This window comes from Phyllostomus discolor, chromosome 8 (genome assembly GCF_004126475.2).
Source record: "Phyllostomus discolor isolate MPI-MPIP mPhyDis1 chromosome 8, mPhyDis1.pri.v3, whole genome shotgun sequence".
Lineage (NCBI taxonomy): Eukaryota > Metazoa > Chordata > Mammalia > Chiroptera > Phyllostomidae > Phyllostomus > Phyllostomus discolor.
Window position 1 is genome coordinate 97498303 of NC_040910.2, and position 25926 is coordinate 97524228.

Genomic DNA, 25926 nt, shown 5'->3' on the forward strand with positions numbered 1-25926 from the left:
GAAACCACTTGGGAGACTTTGTTGACAGTCAAGTTGAAATTAGTAAGTACTGTCTTTTGAGGCAGTCTCTTAATTTATCAACACAGTATATTTTAGTTCAAAGGCAAAGGAAGTTCCCATGCCATGTTTTATTTTTAATGAAAAATGTAGGTCCTTGATGATCACTTTACTTTTTCAAAAGCTTTTGGACCTATGATTAATACTTTTTTCTTCTAAAATTTTGCCAAAATTTTTAATAGTATTCAAGCAATGAATTAGGTGTCAGTAAATTTGGATACCTTCTGATCACTAGTCCTCTGGGAACACTCCCATTCACTGTATCATCTCAAGAATCAGCAAAAGGACTGCTAAGACAATATATGGGTATATATTTCCAGCATTAAAACTTTTCAAGGCCTAAAAACTTGAACTCATAGGTGTCTAATTGTTCTCTCTCAATCTTAACTTGAATTCCCTTTTTAAATATTGTTTATTCTTATTCTCTTGGATATAAGGATAATTCTTGCTGGAAAGTCTGAAAGCCTAATAGAAGTTGAATGTCCTTTCTTCTCTATTATTCAGCAATGCAGTTCACTTTGACAACTATTTATTAAATACCTACTACATGTGGGTGCTATGACAGGCTTCGCTGACATGAGTTTTCAGCTTTCACAGCAGCCAGAAAATAAATGGCACTAATCTTGTATTTTCTGAATCAAATTCATTTTTTAAAAAATGGATTCTTTTGAGAAAGTGCCCCCCACTCGTGTCATGTGTCCCCACATGAGCTGCTCAACCTTTTTTGTTCTCATTGGGATTTTTTTTTTTCAAATGAAAAACTAGAATGTCAACTATTGGCATTCCTCAAACTTAGAAATTCCCATTCATTTATAAGTCTTCTAGATGTAGGTTTGTTTCTATCCTCTAAATTTGTTGAAACCTTGGGTACATGTTCATAGGTCCCCACTGTATCTTCAGCCTCTCTGAGATGGTTCTCTCACCTCATAGAGGTGTTAATTCAATGTCACTTTGAAGGCCAATATTAAGTATAAGAGTAGTTCCTTTATTTTTTCTTTACTTTCTAAAAGATGAAATTGTCATTGAGGCCAAACATTGTGAGATACTCTAGTTTTAATGGAATCAGACTTCTGGCAAATTTATGGAGGGATAAAGTCCCTCATCATACTGAGATCACCTTGCATTTTTAAGTACAAATCTGTATAGAAAATAATTTGAAAAGTAATCTGTATTAGGCACATAGCATTCTCTAACACTGTCTGCCTAGGCAACCTGCAGTATAACGTCACCAAAACAGAAGTTTGCATTCTCTTTTCCTTCATTGCAATTGAAATGGTTTTCACTTCATTTCTTTTCTTAGATTTATATGTTTTTTATACAGGTGTATTATCCCATTACATACAGTCCTAAACACCTCTTCTTCTTCTGTCTGTGATAGGCAATATGCCAGCCAGTTCCTTCAGTTGGGATTAAAAAAAAAAAAAAAGATTCACAACAGGTAAGCAGACCTAGCTATCTACAAGCCAGAATCAAGAAAGGCTTGAAATGGGTAGGTTGGAAGTTTCTAGAAGGGTTCATCAGGGCTCTAGAATGAAAGGAAACCCCCCTGAAAGGCATATGCCTCATGAGAAACTCCTTTAGCTGTCTGAAATTGATTGTGTGTGGCATACAGTCACCTATGTTTTTAAGGGTGTGTGTCTGACAGAGTCAAATTCCCTAAAAGAATGAATTCAGCCATAACATTCCACGGGCTGTACCCAAATGGAGGGCATATCTTTTGCTGGAAAACCCATTCCTTTCTCAATCCTCCAAGATTTTTATTTATATCGTGATGATACCCACAAATACATCCAGTCTGCTGGATTTTAAACATTTCATTTTCACATCTCTCTTCCCTACCAGGTTGTAACGTTCTGGAGGGCAAAGACTGTGTCAGATTCATCTGTGCATTCCCACAACCCACTACATGGACGACATTTCTTGAATAAATGGTCTGGCTTCCTTTGTGGATCCAGACCTGCAGTGAATCCTAGGTAAGAATGTCTGAATTTAAGAGTGATTCCACTCTTTCAAAGCAACAGAATTCTTATCTTTGTGACTTAACCAGGGCAAGAATTCTGGTCACAGAGATCTGACATTTAAATATATTTATTTGGATGGGGTTAATATTTTTCTTTTGCTTTTTCTTCAAAGGTTTAATTTATTATTTAGTCTATCCATAGGCTTCATCATGAAGTTAGAGGAATGTCTAGGAAATTGCATATGTCTTTCATGTATCTGAGTATCTCCAGTTCAGCGGTTTATCCCTTCTATTCTGTAGGTTTGGCATATAAATGCCATTTTTTTTATTGCCTAAGATATACTAGGAACCACCATAGTACGCTATTGGTGGGAATGCAGACTGGTGCCTCCACTGTGGAAAATAGATTGTAATTTCCTCAAAAAACTAAAAATGGAACTGCCTTTTGATCCAGTGATTCCACTGCTGGGATTATACCCTAAGAATCTTGAAACACAAATTCAGAAGAACTTATGCACCCCAATGTTCACAGCAGTGTTATTTACCATAGCCAAGTACTGGAAACAGCTTAAGTGCCTATTAGTAATGAGTGGATCAAAAAACTGTGGTACATTTACACAACACAATACTACGCAGCAGGAAGAAAGAAGGAGCTCCTACCCTTCGTGACGGCATGGATGGAACTAGAGAGAATTACGCTAAGTGAAATAAGCCAGTTGGTGAAAGACAAATACCATATGCTCTCACCTATGAGTAGAACCTCATCAACAAAACAAACAAACCAGTGAAATAGAATCAGAGACATGGAAATAACAAACTGACAGTGACCAGAGGGGGTTAATGGTGGAAAGAAGGGGAAGGGTCAAGTCAAGAAACAGATATAGAGGACCCATGGGCATGGACAAGGGTTGGGGATTGCCTGTGGGGTGGCAGGCAGGGGAGAGGAAGTGGAAAATTTTGGGACAACTATAACTGAGCAGCAATAAAAAAACAAAAGTTAAAGAAAAAGAAAGAAATACTAGGAAGCCCTGCCCTTGCTCTGTTGCTTCTTGCCACATCTGACATAGCAATCTTTCATATAATTCTGTTTTGCAGCTTATTTGGATTTATTTTCCCCTCTCTCTGACAAATGTCCTATTTCAACTCTGTTGATCAGCTCAGAATTATCTGGCAAATATATCCTTCCAAGCCTCTGTGAAGTGTACCCAGATCCCAGCCAAGGCCCTTTGTTCTGGTATCACAGGCCACCGTCCAGGAAACTAACGTCTCCTCTTCAATACCATCCTCAGCCATCACATGCTGTATCCTCCTTTCTTGTCCAAATACACGACCTTCAGATGAAGAAGAGATGGAAACATCATCTGTGTCCTAAGAGTCCCTCTACGGTTTTCCGTTGAGAACCTGAAGGTCTCTGGGGACCTATCCCATCATTCATTCTCATAGGAGTCAGAAGGAAGGGGTGATGAATTGTGGGGTTCAGGGGTCTTATCCAGCATATTGCCACATGCTGTCCACTGTGCTGTCACTATGCAGGTGCCTCTGGAGGGCACCATCCAAACTCTACCCAACAGATCATTTCCTCTGAGAGTGGTAATAGGCTTCTTCTACATGATGATTCCTGCAACTCTCTCCTCTTGTTGGTGTTTTTTCCCTCTTCATCAGACTGTCTTATGAAATGCTCCATGGCAAGAATCTCTTTGTGGAGTTGCCCCTTTTCTTCTCATTCATACAACTTTGTCATCTGTTTCCATTCACGACTTCAGCATATTTTTCAACATGCTTGCTTTTTTCCTGAGTTATTTTTCTACTCCCTATTACATTAATTGTTGAATAAACTAGACTAGAACAAGGTGACCCCTCAATTTTTCCTTCATTTTATTCAGTCACTGAAGCTTGAATATAGACCAAACAAGTTTTAATCAGTAACCTCGATGGAAAGAGAAGAAATGGATGCTAAAGTTCAGAAAGTTCTAGTCACTGTGAATCATTTCTGAGCTTCAAGAAGAAAGAGCATCTGTCTATTTCTGGATCATAGGAAATAATTGTTTTCAAGCCCTGTTGATTAAAACAAATTAATTTCCTCATTCATTTTCTCTTTAAAATACCATATTTTGCTGTGTATAATGCACATCCACATTTTTGTATGCATTATACGTGAATTATTACACCCATTATTATACTCATGTCTAATAATACAATACCCTTTACATAGGTATGTAATCATTATACCCATGTATAATGTGCATCCTTACTTTTCCCTCAGAAATTTGAGCAAAAAAGTGTGCATTATGCATGGCAAAATACAGTAGGCTATGTATTTGAGAATCTTTGTCTAGCTTCTCAAAAGCTGGTATTGAAATATTAAGACCAATGATAAGCTCTGTGGTGTTAAAAAGAACATCAGGCAAACAATCTAGAGAAATGGGTTCTAATTCAATGGTGGCATTGTGTGGTTCAGGCTATTATTTCAACTCTGAACCTCATTTCCTGATCTATTAAACTGAGGCAGAAAATAGTCCCGGCTTTTTCCTGGGTATTTGCAAGGGTCAGAGATACACACATATACACATACACATAGACATGTATGTATGTATAAGTAAGCATATGTACATACTTTACAAACTGTAGAGTGCTTCACAAATTATCATAGCATTTTGAAGTTGGTTTGGCATCCTAGAACCCTTATAAAAAGAATCAGCTAGAAGGAACAAACCTAGATTCTGATTGTTGTAGCAAAGCTGGTTATATAAATCGAGTGGGTCATTCATTCTGTTTTAGAAATTCCCCCTTATGTGAAATAGGGACGACAATTAATGCCTGGCCTTCCTCCAGAAAGTTCTGCTCTCTGGCCTGAAGCCCCACCTCTTCTGCTAATGAACGATACCAGCACCCTACTCACTTTTCAGCTTGCAACTTACCCTAAGGGCTGATCTAGACAACACATCAGAAGGGTGCTGTAACGCCAACATCTAGGCCAAATGTGTCCTATATATTAGTTGACTGAGATGCAAGTAAGAGGAATTGACATTTCATTACACTGGGGCATGTTATCCTAGGGTACAAATTTTATATTCCAGTGTTTTATAATAAGGTAAAACTAACTTGAAGTAGAGCCTGGTATCCTCTTAGCTTATAGTTCTAGACAGCCATACCATCATTTATTAATTCATCGATTCCCTGCCTACAATTCTTTTATTACACAGTTTAGCCAGTGCCTCAGATTCAGTCACGATTCACACTGGCAGAGCTTGAGCATCAAGTGGAAAGAACATTCGTTGATGGGTATAGAGTTGGGTCCATGACATCGGACACAGAGGATTGCTGTGGTACCCGGAGCAGAAATCTGTGAGCACAAAGGAGGGGGTGCAGATATGTGTGCATACTCATGCATGCGTGCACATCGGTACACACACCCCAAATGGCATCATGGCTGAGAACAAACACACTGCTATTTCATCTTTAATGCTGTCATTTCTCAGTAGACCAGAACAAAGAAAAACTCACGAGGAGAGGAAAGTATGGCAAAGGGTTTGTTGCTTCTGTTTGCAGTCATCCATGGTGAAGTAAATTTTAATTTAAATGTGGGGTTAGTTACTTTTGGGGGTCAGAGAATACATGAAAGGCAGGACACTTAGCAATTAACCTTCCACCATGTAAAAATCTGTGAGCTCGTGTTCTTGGAGAAAGGCTGTTTTGTTACTTTTTCACCTGAAAGAAATTTACCAGGCAACTCAAGGATACACAGACTTAATGACAATGACAAAAATGAGCAGGTACTTTGCTTTACATACTTCCCCCAGCAGATGTCGTGGAGGGTTTTGCTTTTCTGGGCTGAGATCTAGAAAGGTAAGCCAAATGCCTCTTTTCTAATGGTCTCTCGCATGGAAATACGATTTATTTTCCTGCTTTGTGCCTGCCCTGGCACCAACACAGTGATTTTAAGGGAAACAATTCCAAGCTAGCATCCTCACGACCTTTCCCAATGACTTCCTTCACCTATGGTATTTTGATGTGTTCTGATTTTAGGAAATCCCAGTGGAGAGGGGCCTTGCTTTATAAAATAATGGAAAACTTAAGCGTACATATCGATAGATTGAATCTTTTCCGAAATGCACTTCAAACCTCATTACAGCGGAGCCTTCAGTTGCGAGACCTACAAGCAGGTGGTCTCGCAGGTGGGCGCTGCCCATCACCCGGACACAGCCTCACACAGCCATGTGGAGTGGGGCAGGGTGGCAGCCCAGCTGGAGAGCCCCAGGGAGCCCTCAAGTTGCTTTAACGATGTGTTTCCCCACTTATCAAATGGGGAGAGGACGAATTTCCTCACCAATATCTTCATATTGGCTGAGAACAAGAAAACTGGATGGAGGCGTGGGTTGCCCTTTGCACCCAGCTTCTGCACATGCTCCGTACAGCTCGGAGACTCCGACCGAAAAGCAGGGACAAACTACCGACTGCGGGTCACTGGCGAAGGGCTCCAACCCTTGGTGGCAAAGGAAGCCCTGAAATTCCTCTATCAAAAGGGGCCCATGGCTCTGCTTTTTAATAGAGGGGGGAGGTGTCACATAATTGGATTCTTTTTTTTTTCTCATATAAGTGGATTCTTAAAGCTAAGATACACATTTGTAGATTTGAGGATAATAATTTGCATCGTCAGAGGAGTTTTCACACGAGCAAAGATTCACCAGAGCGTTTCCTCCATAGTGAGCTTCCCACCTAACTTTACTTCTCTTTAAATCATCTCACTTGGTAGAACCAACGCTGCAGTGAACTCTGGTTACATGCCTGCCCTCGAGCAACAAACTATTGATCATATAATGAGGGTACTTTAGACACTTTGACGATTAATGCCCTTGGACCAGGTCCAAGATTAGAGGCCACGAAGGCAGGTCCAGCTCTAAGGAGAGACCAGCAGACGCTATAAAAAAAAGAGATATATATCTGGAGTCAGAGATTAAGATTTTTTTTTTCTAACTGAAGCAACTAAAGTAGTTTCAGAGACTTCCGATTTGGGGCCTTATGGGTTCTATGTACTTCTATTTGGACAGTCCCCAGACCTTCAGGACATCCCCAATGTATTAACAAACTATTTCCAAAGCTACTTCTAGAAACTGCCTGAAAAGTCTGCGCTGATGCATGTCAAGGCTATAGAGATGCTGTTTATCTCAAGACATAGGGCGTGAAGTAACAAACAGCGCTGTGGATGGGGAATTGGGGATCGCTGTCTTGTGCTCTAGCCACCAACACCGAAAACACTCGACTGCAAAGTGAAGACTTCCTTTGTTCTTTATCTGTCTGAAATTTTTTGACAGCTCCCTCCACAGACTCCTCGGCCTCTTTGGTGTCACAAAGATTTCATTTTCACAGAACAGAGCTGGGTTCGTTTTAACCTCTCCTCTCTCTGTCTCAGATGTCCCATCGAATCTGAGATATGTGCCTTTCTGCTTTTGCAAAAATGTAATCTTTTAAGTGGAAAGAGAAAAAAAAAATTGAGTTGGAAGTCTGACCAACACCCCGATCAGCAAGGCTCACCAGATTCAATCCAAGGTTTGACAAGTCGCTGTACAGAAAAGCAGTCTTTTGCAGGCAAAACTGCTTGCCAGAGTGCACATCAGCCCTGGCAGAGGGCAAAACACCAGCTGCCTGAACACTCTCTCGGGCTGCATCTCCAAGGGCAAAAAGGACTCTTCAGTTTCAGCAAGGTGAACCCTTCCCCCCAGCCCGCTAATCAAAATGCCACTCGGCTGGCCTATTGAAATATTCCCCCCACCCAGTAAGTCTGCACAACTTTTCCCAGCTAACCTCTGCCCAGGGAGAAGTCAATAAAGAAACAAAATGCAAATAAATTAGCATTCATCACTGCTGATCTAGTATAAATATTTATAAGGGAAAGATGCGGCGATTTTGAGTGATACCGTGATCCCGGCCCCACATAAACAGTTAAAAACAGCCATACTTGCGAGATTGCACTTTGCATTTTTTTTTTCCATTTCACATCACCATAATCACCTAATAAATATTTAAATGGACCCATTTGCTGTAACTATAAAAGAACCGTGTAAACTTGTTGTCATCTAGACACATTAGCCGTGGTGGAGTCAATGAATTTCAACAGTCACTTAATATTGCAGCCACTAGCTACCTTAAAACTGCCAGCCACGGCCTGCCAGGAAGCTACTGTAACAGCCCGACTCACTACCTCCCGAGCAAGACACGAGCTTCATTATGAATGCGAGCATTGCCGCTCTAATTAGGCCTGGGAGAAGTTTAACAACCATCCTACAGTCTTGCTGCTGACAAATATAAAAATAAAGCCTTGTTCGAATTAGCAACGTGAAGTGAGAAGGTCTAGAAGCAGCAACTGTCTGACCGGCGCTGGAACAGCTCTAATCTATAGTGAGGTTATTTTGGTTCATAAACTGCTAGTATGTTACCTGCAGGAGGTCCCCCCTGTAAAATGAATTATAGTAAGCTATATGTGATAATTAACCATGCATTAGCAAATATCTTGAAACAGGGAGGCTCTGTTTTCTCTGTATTTTGACTAATAAAAGCATGAATTTGTTCAACAAATGATCATTTAGGTTGTGGAATTCTAACCATATTGGAAGGACACAGTGAGTAATACAACATTGTGCTGGTCCAAGGGTTTCCTTACCCAAACAGGCTGCTTAATAGGCTGGCTCCATACTATGATGCTATTCACAGACCTGAAAACCACAGCGTTGAGAAGACAAATACAATATACATTTAAAATAATATGAACCTTGTGCTCTTATTTACTTTAAAATCACCCTATATGTGACAATTAAAAAAAAACCCACGAGTAAAGTTCTATTTCAGAAAACAACCTTATATTTCATTTAAAATAATTTAAAAACTGCCACAACTTGGCAACAATTAAAAATATATAATTGTGCGGGTTTTTTTTTTTTACAGAGTGAGTTTCTAAGAATTTTCTTTAGAAGCTTCCAAGGCTCTGCAAATAAAAATTAAATCACAACACTGATAAAAACAACATTGTATTTTCTGAATTATTGAAGTTATCGCCCCAAACTGATACCAGGAGCACAGCCGATGGGAGGCGGTGCCTCGGGGCTGAGTGTTCTGGGTGCTGGGTTGAAGGTGGCGGCGGCCTCTGGGAGGCTGGTGGGAAGGCGCGTTCCGTGCAAACAGGAGTCCAGGTGTCTCCACCATTAGGGGAAGCTGTGAGCAGAGGTGGCCGGCGAGAGGAGAAAATGCCTCAAAACGTACAGGCTTTCCCCGTGTCCTGCACGACACCCACTGCTTTTTCATAAAAGGGAGTATTTCTTCCTTTTTTTTCTTGTCTTCTAACCTTGCAGTTAAAAATGCATATTTATCTGTAGTATATGTAAACACACGCACATATACTTACACAGATCTAAAAATAATCCAGACAGACCACTAAGGCAGATTTTACCCCAAATATGTGACCAATAGTTTTGCTTTAAATAGTCTCTCCGAATCCATCAATAAGTTGAGGTTATCCCTTCTAAGCAGTTTCAAGAGTTTATATGTTTATCCCGAAGCTGTTTCCATGAGATATTAATAGATGCTAAGCTAAAAGGGTCCTGTGGTCAGATATATATGAGAATCTCTGGGTGAAGTAGAGTGACAGGGTTCTTTACCCCACGACTTCCCAGAGCCGTTACTGCCTACCGCTGAGGGGAAGGCTGGCCCCGCGTAAACATTAGGTGCACATAGCCAGTTCTCACTGGAAAGAGTGGCCGGTTTTATGAAGAGTTGCCCAGTGTTGCAAAGAGATGAAAATAGGTGTTGATTTTGAAGACCTTGAAGGACCAGGTGGGTTGAGGGCTAGTCGTCAGTAAATCTTCCAGGACGGAATTTCCTCCATCCAATGAGAGGACACCTGATCCTTAGGTGGGGCTGAGGGCTTTCTTAGGGTGCCGAAGGGGCTATCCTCTTGGTAATCACACATCCCTCTGCAGGCGATTGGAAATTCTCAGGGCTGGCTTCGAGATGTGTGTAAAGTGTTTCTGAGAGTCTGAGACTATGTCAACACAACAACGTGTTTCGAAAAGTTGGTCCTGAGTTGCAAGTTACCCTCCCACTCCAGGTTCTTAGGGAAAATCACAAGGCAAACCTATTCTGTCTTCTCAGCAAAGAATCTCTTTCCTTTCCATGTTAAGTCAAAGCATTTCTACTCTCCATCACTGAACACCTACCGGGAAGGGGCAGGTGGGGGCCATTAACTTCCATGAGGGTGGTGAACCGCACCCTCCCCCTCCCCCACCAATTCAACACGGTCTTTCCAGCTCAAACCATCATTGGGTCCAGGTGTGCTGTGTCAGGGTTGCTTCCTTGAGTGTGAAGGTCTCTCTTTTTACCTCCCAATATGCTCAGTGGTTAGAATGCAGACGATAAACTCCTACAAAAGCAGAAATCTGCAAGTGGCGTGAAAATCTTGGGCAGGAAAATGAAAGAACGCTGGTGTTGAAACAAACTGCAGGCCGTGTTTAGTGAGTTTTGGGGGCTTGGCGGTTGGTGGAGCAGCCCGGAGAGGCTCGCTGCACGGAATGAACAGGACCCTCTCAGCACCCACGACTATCTCCGGAGGCGGTTGGCGCAGGAAGTATCCCCATCACCTAAGTCCTCAGCTCTCCTCTCCCAAAACACACCTTGCTGAAAACTTGAAGAGCTTTAGTTTGTGTCCTGGAGTAAGACTGGAATTGTATCTGCAGGCGATTGGAAATTCTCAGGGCTGGCTTCGAGATGTGTGTAAAGTGTTTCTGAGAGTCTGAGACTATGTCAACACAACAACGTGTTTCGCAAAGTGGGTCCTGAGTCGCGGTCCCTCATCTAACGGTAGAAGCGCCGGCTCAGAATCAGTCGGATAGACCTGGGTTTGATCCGGCCTCGGCGCGCACACTATTTAGACACCCCGGGCCTCAGTTTTCCATAACATCGTGATAACAAGATAATTCATGCAGCGTGCTGGACACACAGAAGACTTGAGTAAATAATGGTTATTCCTCATGCCTTGTCTACTGCCACCCAAAAGAGACACATTCCACAATCGCAGCCTTGTGTTATAACCCAGTCTGGACCTAGACTGTGTGCCCTTATTAAGAGGTAGGAAAATCTCAGAGTATTTGCTTAAATAATAGCTGCTTTTTCTGAGCATCTGTCGTAGACGTGCCAAGGCTTTGTGCAAAGCAATTTTTTTGTGGGTGCATTTATCCTATTTAATCTTAACAACTTGGCTATGATTTGGAGATTCTATTTCTAGTACACTGTAGTCAAAGATAGAAAAAAAAATGAATCCCTGATGATAGAGTGGTTTCTTTCACCCCATTCCACTGCTGTCAGGACTGATCTTAAAGCCCTGTGCTGTTTCTGTGCTATTTATTCATCAGCGTGGTATTACTGATTGGGCTTGGGAGCGAGTGCTAAGAGTGCCCCCTTTTGGTCCTCGAGAGCCTTACAGCCCATCTGGGAGAATTAGGTGTGAAGCCTCGGAAGGCTCTCTGCAAGCACATTCAGGGTTATTTGTGTCTTGTACTGTTGTGTCCCCTGGTCGGTCTGTATGTGGCTTTTACATTCCTTAATAAAGTAATAGACATGAAAGAATTCTGTGGCTGACGCCAGCAGCCACAGAGAACACCAAGTCTAAAGTCAGCTAAAGGTAAACATATGGAGCCATCCAAGGAATGCAGCAATAAAAATTGGAACATGACGGAGCCTCCCCTCCCCCCTCTATTTTTCTGGGATAATTGTGTCAAGGAGTGGGTAAAAAGCAGCTCTTCCCAGACAGCAAGCCTTCATTGTGATCTGCTGTCCTCTGGCAGGGGGAGCCAGTCAAAGAATCTTTCAAGAAATAGTTAGCTTCTTTTTTTTTTTCTTCCCCTGACTGAGTGTTCAACTACCAAAAATCTCTCAAATCAAATCCAAAGACAATTATTTATTTTCCAGACTTAATTTAATAGCAAAAACACCCCTGGAGGACTGAATGTGGTATTTGACTTTTATTTGGGCCACTCTGGGCATCATCAGCAGCTATATTCTCTAAAGTGTGACTTTGCAGTGAGCACCACGGCCTGCAGAGCTATCCAGGGGCGCTGGCTGGGATCCTCACTGCCCCAGCAGCAGCAGCCTGGGGGCCCCGCCAGAGACAGCACATAAATAACGCTTCTCAGTGCAGCATCGGCTCGGTATTTCTCCTCCATGGCTCGCTCTTTTCATTCTCATGGAGGGAAAACATGACCCCAGTTTGTCCCCAGACCACCTTCCCAGCCTTGTCTGACACCAAGGTGGCCCCATCGTAGGCCCCGTCTGCCCCTGGCCAGTGGGATGAATTGATGCTTCCCTATCTTGTCCTGCTGTTGCTCCTTGCCATCCCCATTGCCGGAAGCATCCCTGTCTCTACAGAGAGCATTAGATTTTAAAGCGAGCACTGTGGAGGCCGAGGGATGGATTCAAATCCTGACTCCAAGATGTATTATCTATATGTCCTGGAGAAAGGGAGCTGACTTCTCTGGGCCTTTCTGTGTGTTTCTTGATCTGCAAGACGGAAACTATATAGGACCAACTTATTTTATAGGGCTATGATGGGGATGAAAGGAGCACTGGTTTAGCCAGTATCTGGCACATGGGAAGCACTCAATAACTTTCAGTTATTATTAGAATCATTATTGCTCCAACTATGGAAATTCTACTCACCCTTCAAGAGACACATAAGCCTCATTTCTTCCATGAGGACTACAGGGAGCTACCCCTGCCTTACCAGCCTTTTTTAAATTCAATTACTCAATTGTTCTCCACTTCTTAGGTCTTCAATCACTTATTTTGCTATTTATTAGTCTCACTTGAAATAATTTCATTCAGCGAAGAGCCAATTATGAAGCACACACAATGTACAGAGCACCTTGCTGGATATAGAACAATGGACCCAACGTAGGAGCTCCTTCCACAGAGCCAGAGATATAAGGGAAACTATGGCCAAAGACATGAGGGAAACTATGTGGGGTTGAGAATGTTAAATGCTAAAGACAGATGCAAAATAGATGTCCTTGGGGAGAGAGGGGTACAGAGGAAGGAGATGTCGGTGTAAGTTGAGGTGATCGGGAAACCCTTTACAGAAAAGATGGTATTTGCTGGATTCTTTAGGCTTTGCCTATTTAAAGATGGAGAAAGGGGTAGGGAAGGTTGAAGGTGGAGAGATAAGTGACTGGTCATTGGCACCTGTCACTCCAACTATGATGTTAGCCCCAGGAAGCCAAAGACGACTTTGGAAACCATGTCACCTTGCCTTTAGGCATTTGAAGTGGTCATAGCCAAGCCAGGACAGAAAAACAAGAACAGTGTGGGGGAAAGGCCAGGGAGACTGACAAGATGGGGAGAAAAATAGATAGCCCCTTGAGAACAGGACTGGTAAGGGCAAACCATTCATCCCAGAGGAGGATGAATCTAAAACATTGCAGGCAGCATTCTAAGCCATGGAGTCCAACCCAAGGGGCAAGGTGAGTGCATGTTCTTCAGTGGTCGTCCAGCAGGAGTGCAGGGCATTTTCCTGAGCTTCTGATTAGAATGATAGAAGGTGGGCTCTTCCCTGGGACAGGAACGGGACGAAAGGGTTAGAGTGGGTTTAGAACTCCAGTCTCAGAATGCACCAGCTCAAGGGACTTCAAATGATAGTGGGCTGAGTCAGGCAGAACCTCGAGGGCAAGGATGCTTGGGCCTCTGCTGTGCCCCATTGCCAGGAGCTGTATCTGTAGGCCACCCTACTGAGTGTCTGGGAGGCTGCAGCTTGAATGTGCCTGTGGACTGAAGTGTGCATAATAGAAGCAGCAGGGGTTTCACAGTCATCAGAACTTGATTGAGCTCATTAGCTCCGTGACTGAGCAAATCATCCAGTACCCCTCAGCCTCGCTGTGTTCATTTGTCAAATTGGCAGTTCATATACATTATATTGGTAACAAAACACATGATTATGTAACAGGCCTAGAATATTGTTCACAGACCAGCATTATTGGCACCTCCTGGGCACCCGTTAGAAATGTGGTCTCAGGTCCCACCCCAAACCTACTGAATCAGAATCTGAATTTTAACTAGACCCCCAAGTGCTTCATAGGCATGTTAGAGTTTGTTAAACACAGGACTAGGATAGTATATGACTGAAATAAGTGCCCCTGCTGTTACCTCCATTGCTCTATGGATCCCTGCTCTGTGATGACTAATTCACAGCCTAGATTTAGAGCAGAAGAGATGCATTCAAAAGGGTTCTTCATGGTTCAGGGTCTGAGTGTACCTGACTGCCAGGGACTGCCTCCCATCAATTCGTGTAGACTTGCACAGTGCCCTACGTACCAATCACACACTCACACATGTCATGCACCCTGGGCTTTCCAGAAAAGCCAAACTTGAATTTGTTAATCCCTGAGCAGTGAGGTCTTTCTCTTTGAGTCCAGTGACTTGTAGCCTCTGGCCTCATTCCTTTGGTTTCTGACTTAGCAACACCTTGTGACTTCACACTTCAAAATTTGCTTTCTGTTCAATGTATTGGTAGCTGTCTTCATTCTCACTGGATAAAGGCCCACATCTCTTGCTATCGTGAAAATCCTCTGTGTGCTGTTGGGAAACAGAGGAGAGGCTCTGCTCTAAACTAGCAGAACACAGGGCACTGAGTCCCCTCCTTCCTTTTCTGTTTTGGCCCACAGAATAGTTCTGGCATATCACCTCCCAAACCTCTGCCTCCCAGTCATCCTCAAACCCATCCATTCAAAGCCCATTTTGTGCAGTAGGAGCTTCAATTCCCCTGTGGCGCTCAAGGTGGGAGGTGGGCCAAACTCCCAGGGTTCCCTGGTTGAGGATGCAGCCACCCTGGAACACACAGTAGAGGTGGAAAGAGTTAAGCATGGGCTTTGAATGCAACTAGTTGATTCTGCACCAACTAAATCTTGGACCACAAATTTAGCCACTTATTGTGTGACCTTGAGTAAATTACCTATTGTGCCCAAGCCTCAGTTTCCCTGCCTATAAAGTGGGGAAATAATTGCACAGGATTCAAGGATGCATTCCAAGGAAAACGCTTAGTATAGCCCCTGGCACACAATAAGTACTCAATAAATGTTTGCTATTAATATTAGGCTCACCTTATACAAAGAGGTTACTCTCTGTCCTTCTTTTCCCATTTAATAAGCAAACAGACAGCTCAGACTTGGAATGGAGTTCTGGTGAGCTCCACCCAAGTGGAAGCCAAGTGGTGCCTCATAATCCCTGAAAAAACAACAGGTAACCTCCAAACTACACACCCAAAGGAGCCAAGACCAATGCTTTAGTGCCCATTAGTCCCCGGCTGGCTTTCTATAGGAAATATGACCTCTTTTTTTCAGTGACTGTAATTTGTGGATTAATTAGACTATTTGACTTTCTTTCTCTTTCTTTCTGATGGCCAGAGGGCCTCATTAGCACCTCCATTAGCATTTGATCATAGAAGGAGGAAGCAGCAGAGAGTTCCAATGGTCTTCAGTGGGAGAGAAGAGGAGAGGGTAAAGGAAGTCTTCTCTCTGGGATTCTGAGTTTGAGATGGGGCTGGGGATAAGCTGTGGACTCATTCCCATATCAAACCTCTCATGTGTGCACAGTCTGCTCCTAGTCATTCCAGGGGGTAGGAGAAGCCGACTTCACGTGGGGACAACAACGAAGAGACATAGAACAACAAATCCAGCATGTGGGAATGAAACAGCAATAACAAGGCAGGTCTCACTCATGTTTCCTCCCTGAGTTTTAGTTTGCTCGTCTACAAAATGAAGAATGTAGGCCGTAGGAGAAGGATTACAGACTTACAAGGTTGGAAGTGACCACCGAGGTCTTCTATGCTGGTACTGTTTTCTGTCAGAAAATAATGGCCAATTGGAACTTGACATGCCTCCAGAAACAGGACTCCTCAGTACCTCAAGAGATGGCTCCTAATCATGTGAAAATTATATTTTACTTAAAAGCTATCTTCCTGTAAGTTCCTCATGTTGGTATTTATTTCTGAAAGCCGGCCAATTCTCAGAAAGCCAATGCTCAGAATGGCCAATTTTCCTGGTGGTAGATTCTATCAAAGCCAATATGTGGAAAACCAGTCTCTTAAATGACTAAGGCTGACCTTCAGCTGGTAGGTCCAGTAACATGGTATCAATTGTACAGTTAAAGCACTTCTGTATCAGTGGCAGACAAACATGACTACTTTACTGTCTGCAGAGTCCCTACTATCCTGGCAACTTCCTGAAAAACCTCCTTAACCTTGCATGATCCAGAAACCAAGGGCATAATGCCTAGTACGGAGAGAAGGTCCTCTAGGGCTCTCTGCCAGCCCTACAGCTAATATCTCTTCTGACTGGCCCTGGCTTATATACTGTCCTATTGCTAATATCGTCACATCATCCCAGTGAATGGTCTCTTTACTCTCTGGACCAAATAGACTAAACCTCAGTATCTTCCTATGAGCATTAGGAGATGACTGTTGAATCCATTAACTCTGAATATTCACAATCTCAGATTCTGCTCTTCCCCCATTGTCTGGCACTCTTTCTCTCAATGTGTTCCATTTGGCCACTATCCCTCTTCGGGGTGACTTTCCTGGTGGAGGCAGGACTGCACAGAATGGAGCAGAAGTCCCCTTGCCCTTAGGATGGATGCTTTCCTCTAGCAGTAGAGCCACAGATAATGTCAACTTGACGCGGCTTATCAGAGATAAAATTCTAAGAAACCAAAGATGACCTAACACAAGGCATTATGTGACTCATGTCCAATTCAGGGTTAAGCTACTAAGTGCTCTTAGCTCACAGGAGTGGAGGTCATTAACAGCCAGGTGCTGACTGACTCTCTGGAGGCTGTTCAACTTGGGAGCTTGAGGAGGAGCAGAGAAAACTGCTTGTAGGGTGAAAGCACATGAGCAAGGCAGAGAGAACAAGAACATCCCCAGGGTGACTTGGGGGGAAAGTGAGCAGAACATGCCATTTAGAATAAGACCTTAAAGGACGTGGGGAAGAAATTGAAAAGGTAAAGGGTGGGGTGGAAGTGGGAATCTCAAAAACCATTTTGCAAGTAATATGGGCTCACGGAGCTTTTCAGCTGGGTAGGGATACAGTCAAAGGGCAGCTCTAAGAAGAACAATCACTGTGTGCTGTAACAGAGAACCTAGAGGGGCAAGGATACACGTTAGTGTTAGAAAAATGAGAAAGAAAAAGATAAAATCAAAAAGCATGAAAAAGTTGGGACAAATGTGGATGGATCACTAAATGGATGATAGCGAAGGGTATAGAAGAGGCTAAGGACTGCAGGAACAAAGAAACCACTACAGTTTTGACGAGAGGGGACCAGAAGGATAAGTAGCATGCTGAGGGGAACAGGACATTCAGGAAAGGGAGCCTGGTTGTGGCAAGTTAATACACAAACCTCCTGAATTCAATGGGATGCTCTAATCCTCTTGAGAGCTATCAAGAAGGTAGTTGGAACTGTGAAACAAGTAGTACATTCTAGGAAGTTCTGTATCGGAGTAAATTACTCATTGGTATCAGTTGTCTTTCTGATCTTTTCTTCCCGTGCCAGCCCAAGCATTACCTGACAGGGCTGAGTAAACAGGTAGGAGTATTTCCTGAGGTTGGGTTCTATTGGAAATGGCGATTCCATTGTAATAGGAATCAAGGTCAGCACCAAAAGAAAATGTCATGAGTCAAGGCCAGAAGAATGATGACAGGATGGGAAAATTTGGCTTGTGGAAGGAGTGGAATGGAGTGAGACATAGAAACAGATTAAATCAAGTAGCATCGCTCAAGGCTGTGAACAGCAGGTTGATGCTGGGGACTCCTTTTTATGGACTGGTAATGACAGTGATGAAAAGAGTAGGTGATTAAAAATACAGCTGAGTGCTGTGAACAAGATGGTGGACCTGCATTGAAAGAATGAATACATGTTGATGATGGAAGAATGCAGCACCGTTTGAGAATTAGGTCGAGGGACAGGAAACCTAGGTGGCTATATGAAGCTGAAATTAATGGATACCACATCCCTGTCAGCAGTGAAAGTATGAATAAGAAGGACTTGACTAATACAAGTCACACAACTGTGTGGAGTGAAATTATAAGTGCTACCCTTTACTGGGAGCTAAGTGCCAGGCGTGACGAGAATGGTTTTCATATTATGTCTCATTGTGTGACAATCCTGAAAAGATGAGGAAACTCAAGCTGAAAGTGGTTAAGTAACTCAATCTAAAAGTGACAGATCCAGAATATAGTTCATGCTTTTCTGTTTACTCCATACTTACTAAAACTTGCAACATTTGCTCAAATTTATGCACAAGGGGTGCAGGCAAAACTGTTAAAGTGTGGTTGAACTTACAGCCTAGGTTGTTACTCTTGTGCTTTACTGAATTCATGCCAACAACATTTAGATATGCTTTAGCTTCTTCTACCAAAGACAAAACCAAACATGGAAAACATGTGCTTTCCTTGCTTGTTACTCCCCTACTTAGGATTCTTGTCTAACAAGCTTCTTAAAAGAACTGTGACCTTTCTGCCTCCATTTCATCATTTTCTACTGGCCTGGTTTACCCCTCCCCCTCCTGCCGCCCCACACCACTGTACCACAGTGCTTTCTGAAAGGTCAACAGTGACTACCAAGGCCCAGTCCAAAGCACCTTCACCCTCTATGACCTCCGAGTGACATTCAGAACTGTTGACAGCTCCCTTACAATGCACCTTTCTTTTGGCTTCAGGAATTTTATAAACTCCTGGCTTTCTTCTTACTTACTTGGCTGCTTCTTTGCTGTCTCCTCTCTCTTTATCTTGCTTTTAAATGTCAAAGTTTATCAAAGTGCAGTCCTAGCAGGTCTTATCACTTTTTTTAACTCTTTCCCTAGGCACCTATGCTCATGATTTCAATTACAAACTCTGTGACTCCCAGATGCATATGTCTAGTTCAGATCTCTGCTCTGAACTCCAGATCAATATAGCCAAATGTTTATTACATGCCTTACAGATCCCCGTGGGTCAACATGTTCAACAGATGAAATCATCTTTTTAATATCTTTTTCTATCTACCTCTTCTACCTCCCCAAACCTCCATGGTTCTTATCTCAGGAAATGGCATTACTATCTTCCAGTTGCCAGCACTTGGAACCTTCTCTTGAATCACTTTCTGTATTACATTATTAAGTCAATAAGGTGTCTTGATTTTATTTTTCAAATATCCCTCAAATCAATATATGATAAATTCCTTGAGGACAGAAACAAAATCTCTGTTGCTCAGATCAGTAAACTCAGCATCACAAGTTGCCCGGCAAATAGTGAAGGCTTAATAAACATTTGTGGACTAAATAAACAAATGAATAAATGGTAAATGAGGTCTGTCCAGAAAGCTTCCAGCCATGCGCTATGAAAAATAGAGACATTTATTGAAGAAGATACAAGATGAAAAGAAACATTGTACATAGGACAATGACGTCTCAGCCCCCTGCAAAGTAGGCTCCTTGGAACCTCACACCATTCTCCCAATTGCCATCAGCTGCCCCATCATATTTTTCTGAATCTCATCAATGATCTGGAATCTCTTCCCTTTCAAAGGTACGTTTCATTTTGGGAGAAGCCAGAAGTCACAGGGCACCAAATCTGGGCTACAGGGGGGCTGAGTCTCCTGGGTGATTTGATGTTTTGCCAAAAAACTCTGCAGAAAATGTAATGCATGAGTGGGTGCATTATCATTAAGCTGCCAATCACCAGTTGCCCATAGCTGCAGCCTTCTGAATCATCTGAACAGTTTCTACAGAGGAATATTCAAACTTCGCACAGAATCTGATGCAGATTTGTTGTTCTACTTGCTCATTTTAAATGTGACAGCCACACAGTACACATACTCATTCAACAGCATCTACCGCCCCCACTGACTAGTACAGTGAAGTAGTCATTGTTCATGCATGTATATTCCAGTCCACTGTCCTTGGCTGCCAGGTTACATCAATGTCATGCAAACCATTCTCATTATATTAACAGTGGCTGGACTTTTTCTGGATAGACCTCATAATCTATTCACTTCTTACCATTTCCACTATTGCTCTTCTAGTACATGTTACCATTATTTCTCAGCTGAGCTACCCATCTCAGAAGGCTGCTGGGGATTAAATGAGTGTTGATACATGTAAACACTTGAACAATGAGTGGCACATTGTAAGTCCTCAACAAATGCTAGCCATCATCATTACTAGCCATAGCAACAACAGTAGTAGGACAAATACTGACAAAGGACAAGTAAGTATGTTGTCACAGATTCTAAGGTATAAATGTACTTATCTGATTTTATAACAGAGATATTTCCATGCAAATCAGGCATCACAGAACAATTTTGAAAACAAAGAGATTTTGTGGAAAAACTGAAACCCACCTACCTTGCTGGTGGGAATCTACAATGGTGTGGCCACTTTGGGAACAGCTGGACAAACATTTCCTCAAAAGGTTAAACATGGAGTTACCAAATAACTCAGCAATCCCATTCCTAAGTAGATATCCAAGAGAAATGAAAACATACAGCCTTACAAAGCACTTGTACATGGATGTTCGTAATAGCATTATTCACAATAGCCAAAAAGTGGAAGCCATCTGAATGTTCACTGATTGATAGATTAAAAAATGTGGTATGTCCATACAATGGAATATTATTCAACAGTAAAAAGTCTTGGAACATGCAACATCATGAATGAATCTTGAAAACATGCTAGATAAAATGAGCCAGTTACAAAAGGCCACACATGGTGTCACTTACAGGAAAGGTGCAGGATAGACAAAGCTATTGAGACAGGAAATAGATTAGCCAGGTTGCCAGAGGGAATGGGTAGAAATGGAAGGCAATTGCCAATGGGTATGGGGTACACTTGGGGGGTGATGAAAATATTTTAAAATTGATTGTGGTGATGGTCGTACAACTTTATGAACACAATAAAAACATTGGATAATACACTTTAAATAGGTGAGTTGTATGGTATATGAAGTACATCCACCCCACCAAAAAAATAGTTAAACAACTACAAATGAGGGAAGAAGTATTATTCTGCCAAGAGCTATTCATGTGGCTTTCCAAATGTGTATATTAATTCACCCACCCCTCACACAGCACATCAGAGTACCAGTTTCCTCACATCCCCACCAACATCAGTGTTGTCATGATTTTAAGTTCTTGTCAATCTGGTACATGTGAAATGAACCACTCCTGGCCCACAGCAGCCACTCAAAAGTTCTTTATGAGTGAATGCATGAATACTTTTAAGGTGTACTTCCCCTATACTAGCCAAGTTGAGCACATTTTCACATGTGCACTGGCCATTTGTACTTCCTTTTCTATATGTTACCTATTCTTCACTTTTGCCTACTTTTCCTTTGAGGTATCTTTTCCAGTAATGTGCAGGGTTTCTTAACTTGGTTATTTTTTTAAGTTATCATCAAAAATCAGTAATAAGGAGCTGTTTCTACAGACCCATTTCTCATTATTTTTTAATCTGTTCAACTAAAAGGGGGAGAGGGATGCAGAAGATATGAATATGGAGGCCGCATGCACTTGCAGTTGAAAGTGCGGGTCCTGGGCTTGACTCTGTGGCTTGGGCAACTTCTCTTTGGGTTGTTTCTCATCCAAACAATGAGATTTTTGTACTCCGTAATCTCTAAGACCCCTTCTTGTTCTGATAGCCAATTAGTCTGCAAGTAGGAAAGAATTCATCCTGTCCCTCTGGTTAACTGGAGCCTGCTCTACAAGGGGTCGACAAATTCCCACCACATCTCTCCCATGCAGGTATCCATCTGACCTGCTCAGATGCCACCTAGTCACTGCTCAGAGCCTCTGTCTTTCCCTGGGGGTATGTGACTGTCTCCCCTTAACTTATGATAACAATAGTAACTGCTGCCATTACTATTATCTTGGCTAACATTGTAGAACCCAACATTTATTTTCTAGGCACTGTGCCCAAAATGAGATGTGCACTGTCTTACTACAACAGTTCTAAAAGGAGGGTAACACCAGGGTTCCCGTTTCACAGATGAGAATGTGGAGACACACGGAGGCTGTGCAACTTGTCCAAAGTCCTGCAGTTCATATCTTGCACTTGGACGAGTACAAATACATGCACATGAGGCTTGTGCAGCCTGGTTCCACCTGCTTGATTTCTACGCAGTGTACGCCAAGCTGTACAGAACCCATTCCTTCTTTTTATCTTGCTTTCTGTGAACATAATGAGCACTGCCTCATTAAAGAAGTCAACCTGGGGCTTCTTTTATTGTGTGTGCAGTTCTGAGCTCAAATTATCTTGTTTTCTTTTGTTTTGAGGGTTTGGCACGGTTTTCGCTTACATACTTGGCTTAGACTGAAGATTCATTATGCAAAATGCCTAATGATAAGGTTACATCTACCTCACTCCCAGACAGGGAAATGCAAATGAAATCAGCTGTGGTGTGTAATTTTCTGCCTACAAGGCTGGCAAAAATGAAATGATGAATCCAGTGGTGATGAAGGCATGGTGAAGAGGGTATCATTACATACACCATTACTCAATACGGCTTTACTGAGAGCAAGGCGACAGTGTCTTCGACAGTACCAAAGTTTAAGTTGCACATGTAGTTTGCCTGAATTAATTCTTCTTGGGGAATTCATCCTACAGAAATGCCGCAAAATGCATTTACCCATATATATGCATATGCATATAATATGTATGTAATGTATATATTCTTATACACACACCATGCATTGGTGTATGTACTCATATCGGTATACATCTGAAACATGTTTATAATAGTGAGAAAATCTAAACTCTAGCAATAGGCAAAAAAGAAAAAAACTATAGTAATTAGAGAATGAAACGCTATGCAATAGCTTGAAAGCATTAGGTGCATCTACACATACTAGCATGAAAAGATCTGCACAGCATATTCTTAAGTAAAAAAAGCTTGTTGCAGACCAATACATAGTGTGACTCTATTTACAAGTTTAAAATAATCCATGCTGGTACGTGCACTCATTTTTTATATAATCAGTGTGAATGTTCATGGACATTTTTAGAAGAGAGTTATCTTTAGGATATATATGCATCAGTTAATGATAGTTATTTCTTGAAAGACAAGGGAATGGATTTAGCTTGGGGTCTGGGTTAAAATTTCACCTTTTGTTCTGTATATATTTGCTCTGCTTGGATATGTTATAACCATGTATTACTTTAGTAATTAAAAAAATAATAATGGGAGGAAAAAAAGGGCCAGAGGCTGTAGAAAATTGATTTTCCTAGAAACTAGACCAGCTCCTCATATTAATGACTCACATGAACAGTAAATCAGGTTAAAGTGGCAACTATAGCTAAACTTCTGTCTTCGCTGCTCCGGAGGGAGGCCATCTTTGAGGAAGGGAGCCCCCTCAGGGATGAGCCTACAATGTTCATCAGCCCACGAACAAGCTCTAGAATTATGTAACACACGACTTTCCCCGGATTGTTAAAAATTCTTGCTGTAATAAAGACACTAGCCTGCATTGTAATAGCAATTGTCCTAAATGTCTGTGTAATTTATATAACACAAGAACCATGATTTTGTCCATAAACCCCTGCATGAATGGGTTTAATCTATGAGGCAAAGACGATTTCATCTGCAGTTAGCCACTTGAGGGTTTTGCTACGCACTTAAGTCAAAATATATAGCCCATACGCCATACCCTTGACTCAGACCATAGACTCCCCCTCTGATTACCATTTTTATCCTTGGTTCAGTGAGCTGTGTCATTGGAGCAAAAGCCATTTGGCTTGTAATGATTTCAAGAACTCTCTAGATATAATGGCATAAATTAATGGATTATGCCCCCAGAGCTTTGCAACCTAATGGGCTCTTCATGCCACGACCAGAGCAGAACCGAAGGTGTTTCTCTAATTTGTTAGAGGTAGCTATTTCTTTATCTTCCTCTTGACCTATTTTCTTTGTCTGTTTCAGCTTTTCTCCTGTGTACATCTGTATCAAAGGATTTGCTCCTAATAATCCAGCTTTTCAGCAACAAATCTTTTGTTGCAATGATAAGTTCCGGTTTAAATATTTACTTTCGTTACTTTTGGGTATGCCCTGCATGGCCTCAGCAAAAGGTAGTACGATCGGATTTCAAAAAGTGAAGGAGACGCACAGAAACACAGGAGAGGCTATGAGCTGCTACTAAACAGTGTCTGAGCAGGTCTGATGGATCCGTGCCTGGCAGAGACTCAGGGATCGGCTCACAGGTTCTTTGTAGACCAGGGTCCAGTTAATCAGAGAGAAACCACGGGAAGGTGGAGAAGGTGGGGTGGGAATGGGCAATGAGCCAGAAGCACAGAGGTTTGGATTTTCTCCAAGTCACAGGAAGGAAGAAAATGGATTCTCATTTAAATTCAAAAGGCCAGCGGCCAGGCTACTGAGGGGCAGGCGTGGGGGCTTAGATGAATGAGACCAAGAGCTAACCCCAAATCCTGAGGAGTAAGGCAGACTTACCGCAGGTAGCTCAGGGGTGGTCCAGCGGGGTCCTACGGCCTCCAGGCTGCTCCTCTAGGCTCCAGCTTGAGGCTGCCTAGCTCTGTTTAGACTCCTCACCATGGTTCCCAACCAGGAACCAGGAGGCTCTGTGCTTTCTCTGCAAACACAGCCGCCAAAGTGGAAGGCCAGGTTGAGCCACTCGGTCACTGTGTGTGCAGGTGACATACTTTCTGTTAGGAGTGTCCTGACAGGAGGTGAGGAATCTGACATTTTAGACTGGGATTGCTTCCTCTTCCTCCCATGGGGAATGTACTGGGGCCAGTATTCTGTGGCCTGAAGCATGGTTTGAGGGAAATAATTCAAAGCAGGTGTCAGTGGACCCAGATTTTAGTCTTGACATTCATTCATTCATCCATTCATTCATTCATTCATTCATTCAACATGCCTATGATATACCAGGAAGTAGGCTCAGGGGTTTTAAGGAAAGCTAAAGAGAGAAAGTCACACCTGAATTTGCAACCCAGTAGGGGAGACAGACATTCATTAACTAATTCCACAAATAAATTCATAATCACAAATTGTGATGTGTGATGAAAGCAAGACCTCAGGGTGATGAGCGCTTAATTAGAACAGGAGGGGAGGAAGGGATACTTAGTCTAAGAAGTTGGGAAAGCTTCCCTGGGAAGTAAAAGACTAGTAAGAATTAGCTAGATGAACAGAAAGGGAGCATTCTAGACAGAAGGAAGAGCAAGCACAAAGACTCGTGGGAGGAAAGATGGCATGGGATGTTTAGGGAAGAAGGCCTAAGTGGTTAGACGGTAGGGTAAGAGGCAGACTAGCTTAACTTGAAACTGAAGATCTCTAGACAGGGGCCAGCCAGGCTTTAAAAAACACAGGAAACTTCAATTGGCTAACAATGTTGTTAATGAGACCTTTCTTTGCAAAAAAGCACCACAAGCTAATCAATCTCCATAGGCCTTTAGGGAAGGAAGGTTCAACCCAGTGAGGTGGAAACTCTGCATTCCTAGAAAGGGGCCGTTGGTGGAGCTATTTTAACCTAGAACTCTTCATTCTCCCCAGGGTAACCAGCCCTGCGTTTGTACCCTAATGTTAACAGCCTCCAAGCACTGTCACCAACACATTACATACATTATTTCTTTCACCCCCCTCAGGACCTCCGATGGTTGTTCATTAGTACTGCTCACAGACATCCCACGCTCTCCCTTCGTGTGGACAGAATTGACGTGATAGGATTGTACTTCCTACCTCCTTGAAGGTAGGTATGGCCGTGTAGCTAGCTTTAGTCAATCAAGCATAAAGGGCATTGAGTATGATATTTTCATATAGAGGCATTTAACTGCTGGTATTCAAGCTCAACCTTTCCTTTTCTTCTGATGATGGAAGTGCATTTTTAGATCAGGGATT

The 25926-nt window shown here is 42.4% G+C and overlaps 1 protein-coding gene across 1 annotated transcript in view; it reads right to left on the reverse strand.

Annotated features, from left to right (window-relative positions):
* The window catches only part of ANKFN1 (ankyrin repeat and fibronectin type III domain containing 1), a 309928-nt gene extending 285390 nt beyond the window's left edge, over positions 1-24538 (reverse strand). The window contains exon 1 of the mRNA XM_028521748.2: positions 24520-24538. The gene's annotated coding sequence lies outside the window, so the exon portion shown is untranslated. The remainder of the gene's footprint in view (positions 1-24519) is intronic.
* Positions 24539-25926: the final 1388 nt, after the last annotated feature.